This window comes from Nelumbo lutea, chromosome 2 (assembly GCF_056320005.1).
Source record: "Nelumbo lutea isolate HS-2025 chromosome 2, American lotus-T2T, whole genome shotgun sequence".
Classification (NCBI taxonomy): domain Eukaryota; kingdom Viridiplantae; phylum Streptophyta; class Magnoliopsida; order Proteales; family Nelumbonaceae; genus Nelumbo; species Nelumbo lutea.
The window spans coordinates 32,116,202-32,130,974 of record NC_142685.1 but is presented as its reverse complement, the minus strand read 5'-3'; the positions used below and the strand labels follow the sequence as shown (position 1 = coordinate 32,130,974).

Below are 14,773 nucleotides of genomic sequence, written 5' to 3'. Positions count from 1 at the left end.
TTCCTATCCCTTCACTTATAAAAACTAGGGACTGTGGGCAAGTGCAAGATTAGCCCATTAGGTACTATCCTAAATGGTCTTACACTTAACCTCTCAGCCCTTAATGATCAAGCACTGCCCGACAAGAGAGGACCTCTCCCTCGGCTGCAAGGAACAGTGCCACACTCTCCAATCACATGGATCCCGGAAATTAAAACCATTTGCAAACATTTTGAAATATATATATATATATATATATATATATATATATATATATATATATATATATATATATATATATTTCATATATAAATTTTGCAAAAGAAAATTCCAACGATTGAAATCAACTGCCGGCAGTTTGGTTTCCATCAGAGAGAGTGCATTCCCGATCATTACCTTTGTCTGACAAAGGGGTTGATCTTGTCACTATGATCACCCACGTAGATGAATTCTCAGACTATCCCAACATACCTAGGTTTTGATCCCCACTAAGGATCTCACTGATTGGCATATCAGAGACAACCCGACCCGACACCTAGTGAAGTGTCATAATTGAGTCTACGGGTCAGGTGTAACTTTTCAGTTTTGCCCATCTGTCTCCAAGGTCCAGGGCAATATTAAAAATCTGGTCCGGTTCAAGGATTCGAGTAATCCCATACTACATGTGCCTTGGGTCTTACCCTGGTAGTCGAGACAGACCATCCCAACACTTGGTGGCATACCAACATAAGCCTTGGTAGGATAAATCTCCTCAGACTTATCCAATCGGCTGTGAACATTTAAAACTAACACGAGTCTATAAGTGTTCAGTTTTAGGGTCTTACACAAAATTATACCAAACAACATGAATCAAACATGCACTTTATTTATTTACACTAAATAACAAAAGTACATCAAATCGGATTGAAGATAAGGGCATACAAAATTGTCTAACATCAAGAAGACTAGATACCCAATTTCTTCGATGGGCTTCCTAGCTTGATGTCAGATAGAGACCCAAACAGTGTACTCGTACTACGGATAAGGGTGAACCTGTGTGAATTAATATGGGTTTTGGATCAGAAGAAATTGATCTCTAAAGCAAACTGATCATTATGAATTGTGATAAAATGGGTTCTTTGATTATTTCTTGGTTAGATCAAGTAAGCCCGTTCAGCTATGGACAATCTACCTATCCAATCTTGAAATTCATTTAATGGGTTCCCCTCATTCCCTGTATCAACCGCTGGCCCGTAGACCAAATATTATTTCTAAGTTGATCCTTGTGTAAATGTTGCTAGGTTTGACATGCATCAACCCCATTGAACAATGGCGTCAGTTTCAAATATCCCACCTTTTACGCTAGGCCGTTTGATAATATTTTGGGAAATTGTCTAAAATTCACAATGAGTTTTTAACATTTCTGTTAAATTCATCACAACTTTTCAAAATGTCTAAAATTCATCATGTCAGTAAGTTTTTTTTTCCCAAAATTCATCTTCCGTTAGTGCACCGTTAATGCTTCTTAACAGAGGTGTCCATGTCAACATAAATAACAAATTTCATGACCAAATTACCCTTGAATGGTGAATTAGAGGAAAAAGTCTTTTTCAGTTTTCAATTTTCTTTTTTTGTTTTTGCTTTTTTAGTGTTTTGTTATAATTTTCAATGTTTTTATAATTTTTGTTTCTTTACATTTTTCTATTTTCTATAATCTATAAATTTTCCTGTATTTTTTGTTATTTATTTGCAATTTATGTGTTTTTCTATAATTTTTGGTGTTTTTTACAATTTTTATTTTCTAATTTTGTTTTTCATTTTCTATAGTTTCTATAATATGAAAATAATTTTTTGTTTTGTTTGAAATTTTTATAATTTATTATATTTTTTGCAATTTCTATGTTTTTATGTATTTTATATTTGAAAATATTTTTTGAACCTTTTTTCCTTTTTTCATGTCTAAATATTAAAATGGTAATATATTAACACCCGTTAATTTATTTTGTATATATTTTTTTCTATGAAGGTTAAAACGGTAATATATTAACACTCGTTAGTCTATTTAACATCAAGTTAGTGACATGGTGAGTTTTAGACATTTTGAAAAGTTGTGGTGAGTTTAAGAGAAATGTTGAAAACTCATGGTGATTTTTAGACAATTTTCCAAATATTTTTTGTTTGGCAAAAAGTACCCATTTTTTACTTTTAGTGCCTATTTCTGATAGTTTCATAGTTTGAGACCAGTGACAGACAGTCCGACTCTAGCAAAAGTGAATAGGGTTAAGAGTTTTATTAAAGGGTGGTGACACAAAAACAAACACTATATCGTTTTCCGTACTTTTGTACTTTCAATACAAAAATATTTGGGAAATTGTCTAAAACTCACCATGAGTTTTCAGCATTTCTCTTAAACTCACCACAACTTTTCAAAATGTCTAAATCTCATCATATCACTAACTTGACGTTAAATAGAATAATGGGTGTTAATATATTACCATTTTAACCTTCATAGAAAAAATAAAATATATACAAAATAAATTAACGGGTGTTAATATATTACCATTTTAATATTTAGACATGAAAAAAGGAAAAAAGTTGAAAAAATATTTTTAAATATAAAATACATTAAAACATAGAAATTACAAAAAATATAAAAAATTATAAAAATTGCAAACAAAATAAAAAATTATTTTCAAATTATAGAAACTATAGAAAATGAAAAACAAAATCAGAAAATAAAAATTTTAGAAAAAACACCAAAAATTATAGAAAAACACATAAATTGCAAATAAAAAACAAAAAATACAGGAAAATTTATAGATTATAGAAAGTAAAAAAATGTAAAAAACAGAAGTTATAAAAAACATTGGAAATTATAACAAAACACTAAAAAAGCAAAAAAAAAACAAGAAAATTGAAAACTGAAAAAGACTATTATTCCTCTTAACTCACCATTCAAGGGTAATTTGGTCATGAAAATTGTTATTTATGCTGACATGGACACCTCTGTTAAGAAGCATTAACGGTGTACTGATGGAAGGTGAGTTTTGGGAAAAAAATTACTGACATGGTGAATTTTAGACATTTTGAAAAGTTGTGGTGAGTTTAAGAGAAATATTGAAAACTCATAGTGGGTTTTAGACAATTTCCCAAAATATTTTATAAAAGTTTATCCAAACACAGCCTAGCATTACATTTTGATTGTACGTAGGGTGGGTTGACAATCCTGCTAGTTGGCTATGGAGGGGTGATCTGGACTATTTTTCCTCTAACTCACCATTCAAGGGTAATTTGGTCATAAAAATTGTTACTTATGCTGACAGGGACACATCTGTTAAGAAGCATTAACGGCGCACTAACGGAAGGTGAGTTTTAGAAAAAAAAAATACTGACATGGTGAATTTTAGACAGTTTGAAAAGTTGTGATGAGTTTAAGAGAAATATTGAAAACTCAGTGAATTTTAGACAATTTCCCAAAATATTTTATAAAAGTTTATCCAAACACGGCCTAACATTACATTTTGATTGTATGTAAGGTGGATTGACAGTCCTGATAGCTGGCTATGGAGGGCCTTGATCTGGACTAGTTTTCCCTTCATGCATGCATTATTGGTTCTTCTATCGTTTGCTTCAGAAAGAGGAAAAACGGAATACCAATAAAATAAAATAAAATAAAATCTTCCTTTCAAGTCTAGTTGATGGTCCAGACGATTGGAGGATATAAAAATGCACAGTTTGGTAGTTTGGTTAACCAACTTAATAATTTTGGAATGAGATTCAAAGCATACGTGAAAAATCATAGCCAGAAAATGAGGGAATCTTTTTCATGGTGTCTTAAAGACAAGGCTAATCTGACTTTAAAGACACTGGCTATGTTTTTGAACTTGTCCAAACAGCCCTTAATTTTCCAGCCTAGAGCTAGATCCTCTGAACGATAGACTCAAGTATTGTGGTTCTAGAGTAATGATGCAATTTAACCCTTATGCCTTGTACATGCATGTTCTCTTGCAAGCTAGCTTGATGGGTTCATATTGATGCCAGATTATGCAATTTGTTCTTGGAATGTCCTTTCAGCAAATCGGCCGCTAGATGGAGATATCAGAAAAGATTTAGTTTGGGGTTTTTGCAGTACTGGGGACAATCAATAAAGTCCTGTTTGGCTGCTGTAAGAGTAGATTCTATGTGCTCTCTTATCCTTGTTAGAACCAATGTAAATCCAAAGCCTAATACAGCTCAAAATTTGATGAAAATTTGTTTTAATTCTCCAAATTTTGACATGGGCAATCATTAACTAGCAACCGAGAGACTGCTGGATCTTCTCATGTCTCCTCAAGGCCCCTGGCTCAAGCTGGCAGCAGGCCCCATGGTTGGTACTCACTGTGGATTCAGCTCAAGTCAAGTTGACAGGCTTCCTGATCCAAACCCAATCAGAAATTCGGCTTTAATTAGTACAAGTAAAACCTCAAACCAAACAATGACAGCCCACGTTTCAGTCATCTATGGGTTAAACTTGGTCTCTTTTTATGTTCATGAAGAAACAGGCCCCTCATGTCCAATAATGCTGGTTCAATGTTCAAATGATGAATGATAATTAGGTTCATAAAAATTTGTAGGGAAAACTCAGTTCACAGAATATGCCAACTGAATTATTAGCAGTGACAAAGGCTAAACAACCCAAAAGGAGAATAAATCTCCAACAAACACTTATGTCAACTTCTTGGTGCTAGACTGTTTTATTATATACACTGGCTATGAGGTTAGAATGACTCTGTATGTAACCAGATTTTCCACAATGAAATTAGCATCCATTTATCTTGGATGATATTTCCATTTTTAGTTAGTTGCAGAACCAGATCATCTCTTCTGGTGCTTGCCAACACATGCTATACCCAGTCAAGGAGTTTGTGAATTCTTTCTCTGAGCTAAGCAACTCATAGTTCAGTTCCACAACAGTGATGCTCATTGGATGCTTTAGATTATGTCTTTACTTTCCCTTACAAGAGGGATCTTCATTCCAATTGATTCTTTGGCTCATGCATCATCCATGCCAGTGTTTTTTCATAACAACCAATGAGATGATCCCACATCAAGGGGGTGATGGACTACATGTATTATCATCAAAGCTTTTTCACTGTCATTAATTATCATTTGCTATATTATGAGCCCTTACATCATTTCTCACTACTTCAACCTTTGTCCTTTTTGTCTGTCTCTATCTCTTCTATATCACTTGATTAATTGGTTGATTAATTCTCTAATATTGTAACAATATATAGGAGTTTAATTTGGGTGGATACTGGTTGAGGAGCTCAGATCTCCTGCAAGCGAAAAATGTGTTTACACGGCATCCATCTGCACAGTGGGAATAATATGTTAAATTCATGAGGAGATGTTCCCAATGTACAGCTAGATGTCCCTGCTCCCTGAGTGTGTGCAGCGTTTTTGCTTGCAGATGATCCCGTCCCCCATTTGAGTTAGTTCACTAGGTTGTCTACATTTGACAAGCTGGGCTATAAACAGGGCTCTCCCTGCATGAAAAGTTAGTTTACTCGGCAATTCATCCAACATTGATACTGCTACACAGTCTTTGTGAACTAACACATCATGTGGAGAGAAAAAAATTTTCCTTTCTTCTGAGACAGTGGAAATTCTTCAAATCAAGTATTTGGTTTGCACCAGAGATCAAACTTATAGGGTGGTGTTCTATAACATGAAATCTTGAGTGTTTTTTGTTTTCATTTGTTTTTGAAACCGCTACATTGGCAGAAAACAATAACATGTTCTTCAACTCCTTTTTTGAAAGCCGAAAATCAGTTGGATTTATTTCAAAGTGTGGAAATTATAAGATTGACGGAACGTACTTTAAACCAGAAATTCAAGAACATGTTTTTTGTTTTATTATTGGAAACAAAAGGCATACATTTGTTTTCTGTGTTTTTTGTTTTAAGAACCAATTTGTTTTCAACCCAGCTAATTAAATTTGCTTTGTTTTTGGAACTAGCAACAAGAAAAACAATTCACGTCCCTACATTTTCAGATAATTAATTCTTCGATGTGAATTGTTTTTATTGTTGCGAGTTCCAAAAGCACATTAAAACCATATGATTTTCTAAAGCTGAAACCAAAAACATATTATTGAACTTTTGGTTTGAACAGCATTCTTTTATTTTAAATCACACAATATATCTCATTATCTTTCATAAATCATGCAATATCTGTACTTGAACTTTTGGTATTGTTTTAGAAAACATCGTTTTGATGATTTCTAAAACATGGATTTCTGTTTTTCCTTTAAAAAAAACAACTTGTTTTAAAGAATTTCTTTCTTTCTTTCTTTCTTTTTTTCCATTCATGGTACATTGAGTCACTTGCTATGAATAGTTTGGTAGTCCTTTTCCATCTCTCTAATCCAAGAAAAAGAAAATTCAACTGTATATATGATATATCCAATCCAATTAAGAAGAAGCAAATACACAACCATGATAATTACCCCTTCTCTATTCATGCTAGACCGGATTCTGTCCTAACCTTTGGCACTTTCTTGCATAAAGGGAGACTGGTCCCTCGCTCAAACCTGCATTCTTATTGCTTGCTAACCTGAGATTTTACCACTACACCAATCAATGGCCCCTTGTTCATGGGTATGGTCTTCATTTACAAGCAGATGAACAATTTATTACAAAAAAAGGTGATAAATAGGGCAAAAAAATTACCAAAAAAAAATCTATGACGTGTTTGCATCGCTTTGACGTTGCCGACAATCTTTAGCAGGTGTCGTCCTCAAGAAGTGTCAAAAATACATGCTAAGATGGTTAGTTTGTTTTCATTTTCTTCTCATTTGTCACCAAAAACATGGGAACTTTGGAACTTCATAGTAGTATTAAGTTGAAAATACCTTCTCATTGAGGGTAAAGACAAAGAGGTCCTAATCTGAACTGTGCATACTTGGTAACCTTTATTGGGTCGTTTTATGATGTGCAAAGAACTTTGCACAAAACCACATAAAATCCCAAGATTATCTTGTTGATTTGTCCATAAAACATTCTACAATATTGTGTAAAAGTTTCAATAATTCTCTCCACCTCAGTTATGACGAGTCCAGAGAGTTTTTAGTAATGGGTGGGGGACAACTGAGGTCTCTACAAGGGTATAGTCTTGAAACCATAAAGCAAAACTCAGAGATCACCCAAATTTTATTATAGTCTTTAACTCTGCAGTAAAAGAAGAAAATAGAAAACGTGCCCATGAAACCATTTAAACCCTAAATTCATTTCATCAAATGGTTATGGTTTATGCATCATTTTAAAAACTATATAAAATGACAAAGTAATTATTAATCCAGTGAAGGCAAATCAAAATTGTATAGGTATTTCGAATCATTATAAGCAATTTAAATTTGTAATGCAAAAAAAAAAAAAAAATTCAGTTCAGAAATTTTGTGCTATATAGTACTGATATACTTTTTATTGGAGTTGTGGTGGTTGGATATTTATTGTTGAACTATTTATGTTATTGTTATGAGAACTATATCCCATCCTAAGTTATTTTCCTCTTCATCTTTTTATATAAGGGTGATTTTATAACTAAAAAATTTATTTGTAATTAAGATTTGCAGTACCACACCTAATACAGAACTTGTACCTTTTTCCTTATTACTAAGTGTACATGTGCTTTACACATAACAATTTCTTAATAAATTTATCATGATACTTAATAATATATTTTTAATTTTTTTTACATTTTTTTATTTCTATGTTTATAAAAATTAATTTTTATTTGTCACACTTATTTTTATTTAATATGATGAATATATGATGTTAAAAATGTTTCCAAATGTTTTTTCTCTCTCTCTCTCTCTCTCTATATATATATATATATACATATATATTTATATTTTATATACTTTTATGTTTTTTATCTTTTATAATTTTTATTATTATTTAACTATGACATCAAAGGTTAGCACATTTGACCCAAAAGGTTAAATTGTTGATTCACCACAAAATAGGAAAACAAAAACAATTAATTTGTCACACTTATTTTTATTTAGTATGGTTAATTAATATAGGATTCAATGAAAGAATGGGAGTTAATACTATAAAAATATGACTTAATGAAAGGGAATTGAATGAGAAAAACCACAGTAGTTTAAATTACATTTCATGCCCTCACAATTAGAGAATGACCAAATTCAAAAATAGTGGTCAGTGCCAAAAAAAATCCAAAAATAGTGGGATTCCAATGAAGAAAATGATTCAATGAATGCTAATGGAAGTTAATACGTACCATAAGTATAAGACTTAATGAGAAGGATTTGAATGAGGAGAAAAGTGGTTGTTTAAATTGCATTTATGTCCTTACAATTAGATAGAGATCGAATTCAAAAATTAGAGTATTTTAATCAAACAAAAGTTTCACACTTTTAATAATAACTAGTAAGCATGCACGTGGCAACTCTAGATGATGATAATGATAATAATAATAATATATCCAAAAATTTCTATAAACTTTTATGAATTTTTTTTGTTTTTATATATTTTATATTTTTTTATCATTAATCGGATGTAATTGCAAAATCTAAATCTGATTACATAATCACATCATCCAAATATGTAATAACCGGATTGAGTTGTAAAGTTTCAGGTATCATTGACAAGTCTATCTATTTGGTAGGGATGCAAACGGATTGGATCAAATCCAAATTAGGGTATATCCAAATCTGATCCAATATTATTAACAGTAGATCCTATTGCATCTCATAAACATGGAATATGAATCCGATGAGGAAGTCAAATATTTGGATCTAATATGTTCCAATTTAATTCAAAAAATAATAAAATATTAAAAGAAATATAAAATATAACAATTTAAATAAAGAAAAACAAAAAATACATGTATCTTTTCAACTATTTTCATCATCATATAAAAATTTTTATAAAACAATAAATAATATAACAAATTTACAAAAATGCAATATAAATAAATATATAACACATATATATTCTAGTTTTTTTATTGGATCCTATTATCTGACCCGATCCAATCCAAAGATCTGGGCTAGGGATACCATAATTCACCAAAAAGGATCAGATTGGATCATGATTCGACCCATTTGCACCCCTACTACTTAGCTAGATTCTTCATTTTATAATTTTTTTTGTGTATCTTTTTTTTTTTGTTCATTTATAAAAAAAAAAGTAAGATTTAAATAGAGTGAATTGAATATGGTGAAAAGTATTAGTTCAATTTACAAATTAAACCTCACAATTAAATAGGGGCTAAATTCAAAAATGAGTATTTTAGTCAAAAGAAAAATCTACAATTTTATTCAAATTTTTAATAGTAGTGTAAATATAGAATCATAGATGTGTTCAACTTTTTACTATTTTTCCATATTTTTTGTGTGTAAAACTAATTATGATATTTTACACTTACTTTTTGTTTAATATGACAAGTATATGATATTATACATGTGTTGAATGCCTTTTTTTTGCAAAATATATGTATTTTTTATTTTTGTATTTTTATATTTTATTAATTTTTTTTATTTATTTATGACATTAAAGTTTAATACATTTAACCCAAAAGTTGAACTATTTATTATTAATTTTTATATTTCCTTTTTTGCCAATTCTAAATTATGTATTTCAATTTCATTATCAATAAAACTAATTTGGTTACATAAATGTGACTAATTTTTCTACACTATTTGTAATTTTCTATATTTATTTCTATTTTAAAATTTATTATCTAACTATGATTTCGTTGATTGATCAATTTGACTCGGATGGTTGAATTGCTTAACCACAACTTAGATAAAGAATGATTTTATTTTTGGTCAATTTTAAATATATGGATTTATACTATTAAAAATATTGACATAGATTTAATTAGTAGCCTTAATTAGTGAAAAATAACTTAAAAATATAGGATTTAATAAGAGAAAATGGGATTCAATTTCTTAAGTATAAGACTTAATTAGATGAGATTAAATGAGGTGGAAAGTAATAATTGAAGTTACATTTTCAACCATTGCAATTAGAGATGAATTAAATATACATAATGGGCATTTTAATAGACATTAAAGTTGACATTGAAGCTATAAACATATAATAAAGTGACTTTTATACCCTTACTCAAACAAAGAAATAGAGGATAATTTTAGTCCAAAAAAACTTCTGCGCCACATTCAGAATTTTATATATTATATAGATTTAGATATTTGCATTTATTAATAGTGCGAATTCTGCATCTAAAATATTGATGCAAAATTTTCATCACTTGCCTCCTACCTCAATTCTCTTTCATATGAAGTGGGTCCAAGACTACATCATCTTGCTTCCAATATCAGCATTTTTTTTTTCATTGGAACTTTTTCATACAAGGTTGGGACGACGTCACTTTACTTCCTATTTTAATACTTACTAATAATAATTAATAAGACAAAGTCAAATTTAAATCAAAAGCAAACCAAATTAATCTTGTTTGCATTCCAAACAAGTTGAGACTTATGCAGTTTTTTTTTTTTTTTATAACATTATGGAGCTATGCAACAGTGGTAGCCCATCTCCCTGTTTTCTATCTTCACAAAAGAAAAAAGGAAAGAAGTGAAAATAATTTAGGTTACAAGCATACTATACATTTGTAATGGCCAAAAGTCGAGATCGACTCAGCCCCCCACAGCACATCCCCCATGTACTGGGAATATCTCTCGATGATAATACCAGAAATGATTATATCATCATGGGGAGATGTTCCCAATACATGGCGGAGATGTGATGTAAGACGTGGGGGAACTGATTTAAACTCCCAAAAGTCTATTCCATTGTTGATACTAACTGATGGTGTCAACATATGGAGCTAATGTAGTGGATCTTTTGCTCCTATTTAGGTATAGTTTTCATAAATTAAGTTACCTAATTAATTCATATTATCTCCCACTAATTCCTATCATATTCCATTTTCTCTCGTATATTTAAATCATATAAATCAAAACACACTTCTCAATTACATAATTGGATTTTTTACTCTGACAACCATTGAACTTTTCAACAAAGCCACTTTAGACCCCCAAAATTTTGAAAATGGCCATTTTCACCTTCAAACGATGATGGAAAGGCCACTTTAAGGCAGAAAGGGACGATATTAGAGACATGTTAGTTGTTTTGTTAGACAAATAATAAAATAATAAGGCCTATTAATATAACTAGAGACATGTTAGTTGTTTTGTTAGACAAATAATAAAATAATAAGGCCTATTAATATAACACTGCTCAAATAAAAAAATAAAAAAAAAACTAGGAAATTATATATGGATCTCACTTAAAATTCTCACTTTGTTCACACATGACCAAGAATGAAGCCCTAGAGAGCTAAGACCTTCATTGAGTAAAGGCCCTTTTTACTTAATTCTCTCTTAATCCATGTTTATGAGTTTACTCATCTTTTTACCCATTTGCATAACCCAAAGAAATCCCTATACAATGCAGACAATTGTGTCACTCTGAGTGCTGCCTTTGCTTTTTTTTCTGTATTTTGTCTGGGTCTGGCTGGCCCATCCCTTTCTAGCCATGTGAAGGGAACATTTTATCAAACCAAAACAGTCCACTTTACAGAAAAACCATTGTAACCTCCACAGATATACTATTATCATTGCCCTACCTTTCTACCATTCAACCCTCAATAATAAATGCATAAACTTCCAACTCCCACAACAAAACAAATGCACAAAATATACTTTCACCTCACTTTAACACATTTTAGGCCCAAAGTTTTTCATCAAAATCTCCATAAAACCCAAATGTCGTTTTCTTTGGATGATACAATTCAACACATTGCAGACTTAGTGGTCTAAAAATTCCGTTAAATGATCCTTTTAGCTCAACCATAAACCTCCACCCCCTTATCCAATCTATTCCAAGTAGAAATCAATCAAATTTCTCAATCCAAACCCTTCAATTGTATTCTAAATGCCACATCTACTTAAACACTCCAAATGAGCCCTAGGTTCATTGAACCTGCTTTGAGCTCCAAGTGGTGAAACCTCAGCCCATAAGTTAGGCCCACCAGAAACTCAAACCACCACCACACCAGTTTAGATAAGGAAACCACACCCACACCTCACATTCCAAAAATCCCAAGTAAAGAGCAAATGAAATCAACCCATTTCATTCCAAATCCCAAAGTTTCTTCTCTTATGTACAAAATGCACTCAATACCCTTCACTCGAATCCGTACCCGAACCGTTTATGAATCATAAAACACAAATTACTTACAATCTCTCTCTCTCTCCCTACCTCTTTGAATGAAAGATGGAAGTGGAACAAAACAATCCGTAATAGGGAGAGCTAGGGTGGTTGATTGTTAGCGTTGGTGTTGCCGTTACCGTTACCGTTACCGTCACCTTGCCAGGACCAAACGATGTCTTTTAACGCTGGCCTAACGTCCTCTTCACAGAATTTGGCGTATTCTAGCGTATCTCCGGCCGACTTTGAGAACTCGACGATGGCAACCTGCGGCGCCACCTCGAACACCTCCGCTGTCACCGACAGTTTCCCTTTACGCCCTTCGACGCTTCCCTGCATCTTCGCCTTGAAATCCTTCACCTTCACGAACCCGAAACTCAGCCCCTTCGCCACCAGCTCGAGCCTCGCCATGATTGCCGAGGCTGAGCATTTCGACGTGAATATCGACCTAGCTTTCCTCTTGCTCTCGAACAGACTCGAGAGGTCGAACCCAGATGACATCGAGGAAATAAACTCGAAAGCGTTAAAGAAAGGCGGAGACGATTTCGACTTCATGACAGGGTCATCTTCCTCTGTCTTCTCCGGCAATGGTTCCTCTATGGAGAACGCGATTGGTCGAGTGAAGCCTTTTCTGAACCAGGGCATTTGCATTATCTCCGAAACCGTAATCCGCTTATCGGGGTCGGCAACCAGGAGACTCGAGATCAACTGCTTGGCCTCGTGGGAAAACCAGGGCGGGAACTCATATTCCGCCCGGAAAACTTTCCGGTACATTTTCATTATATTCTCGTCCTGGAAAGGGAGGAAACCAGCCAGAAGAACATACAGAATTACCCCACAAGACCAGAGATCGGCCTTTGAACCGTCGTAGCCTTTTTTCCTCAGAACCTCGGGAGCCACATAGGCCGGAGTCCCACACTGCGTGTGAAGGAGCCCGTCCTTGCGCAGTTGCTCCGGAAGAGCAGACAGACCGAAATCGGATATCTTGAGGTTCTCGTTCTCATCGAGAAGGAGATTCTCAGGCTTCAGATCACGGTGAGAGACGCCCCTACTGTGGCAGAAATCAACTGCGCTGATCAACTGCTGGAAATACTTGCGGGCGTCGTCCTCCTGGAGTTTCCCCTTGTAGACCTTTCCGAAGAGCTCACCGCCTCTAACGTACTCCATGGCGAAGAAGATCTTGGTCTTGGTGGCCATGACTTCTTTGAGCTCGACGACATTGGGGTGGAGAACGAGGCGCATGACGGAGATCTCCCGCTTGATCTGCTCCATGAGTCCTTCCTTCTTGACCTGGTCCTTATTGATCACCTTGATGGCGACGTTCTCCCCGGTATGGAGATGCTTCCCGTAGTAGACCTTGGCAAAGGTGCCTTGCCCCAACAACCTCCCCATCTCATACTTGCCGAACAGAAGACTCCTCGTTCCATTACTCTTCTCCATTTGATCAGAAGGGTCGATCTGGTTCGAATCGATTATCAAAGAGGTAGATGGAGATGGGTTTTTCAAGGGTTTAAGCGGGTCGACATGGAATCCAGGAAAGGATCGATGATATACATATAGCCATTAAGTGGTGGCCGGAAAATGATTTCCTGCGGTGGTGGTGGAGGCGGAAGTGGAAGGGAGGAGTGGAGGACAGGACGGAGCGGTTAACAAGCAACTGGGGGAGGAAAAATAAATGGAATGGAATAAGGAGCTGGGGGAGGCATGGATTGTCCTGTAGCCATTAGAGACTGTCCGGGACCGGCAGTTGGGGAGAGAGAGAGGAGACTGAAGAAGTGAAGAGAGAGAGCACCAGGTTTTCTGACTGTGATATCGATGACGATGAAGCGGCGACCGGCGAGCACATAGAATGGAGAGAAATGAGGGATTTCAGGGAACTAATAAGAGAAAGTAAACCAATGAGAGATAGACACCTGGGTATCTTTTTTACAATCAGTTTGAAAAATGGGTCAAAGTCCGATTGATTGGAATGTTTAGTGGTGGGTTCCCAACAATTATTCAAATCGGACTGATTGAGAGGAGAGCTCAGGTGAGGTCGAGTTGGTGGAGTAAGATGATTGGATTTGGAGAGGTGTAATGTAAATAATGTAATGAATGGGTGGAGTATGGCGTGTGGGGGCAGCTAACCATGGGTTTGGGGTTTTGGCTTGTAGTTATAACGGTCGTTATAACCATCAGTCTGCTTTTTTCAGTTGATGGACCCACTTCGAGTGTAAATTTTTAAGGAAGAAGAGGGCCCAGCCCATTTGATCGTTTGGTTTTGGTGACAGGGCTTTGCTTCGCTCCTACCATAACCCGACCATCTCAATACAAAAACCTGAAGTTTCTAACAATCATAAAAACCTTCTCTATAATTTTATTTTAATAAATACTTTCTCTGAATTTTTCAAAAATTCAACAAAAACCTTTTTTTCATCGTCATCCTAGACAAAAATATTAGACTGATGTATCAGTTTTTTCAATACCTATTCTACCCTTTTATAGATTATTTTACATCAAAATTACTGAAATAATCCAATTTTAATTGAACAAAAATACATATTTCAGTAATTTTGTATGTAAAATTACTG

The 14,773-nt window shown here is 33.9% G+C and overlaps 1 pseudogene across 1 annotated transcript; it reads right to left on the bottom strand.

The window, feature by feature from the left end:
- Positions 1-12,099: 12,099 nt before the first annotated feature.
- LOC148869669 (CBL-interacting serine/threonine-protein kinase 25 pseudogene) lies at positions 12,100-14,528 on the bottom strand (annotated as a pseudogene). The gene has a single exon (XR_016106809.1). The product of XR_016106809.1 is annotated as a CBL-interacting serine/threonine-protein kinase 25 pseudogene (transcript).
- Between the last annotated feature and the right edge of the window lie 245 nt (positions 14,529-14,773).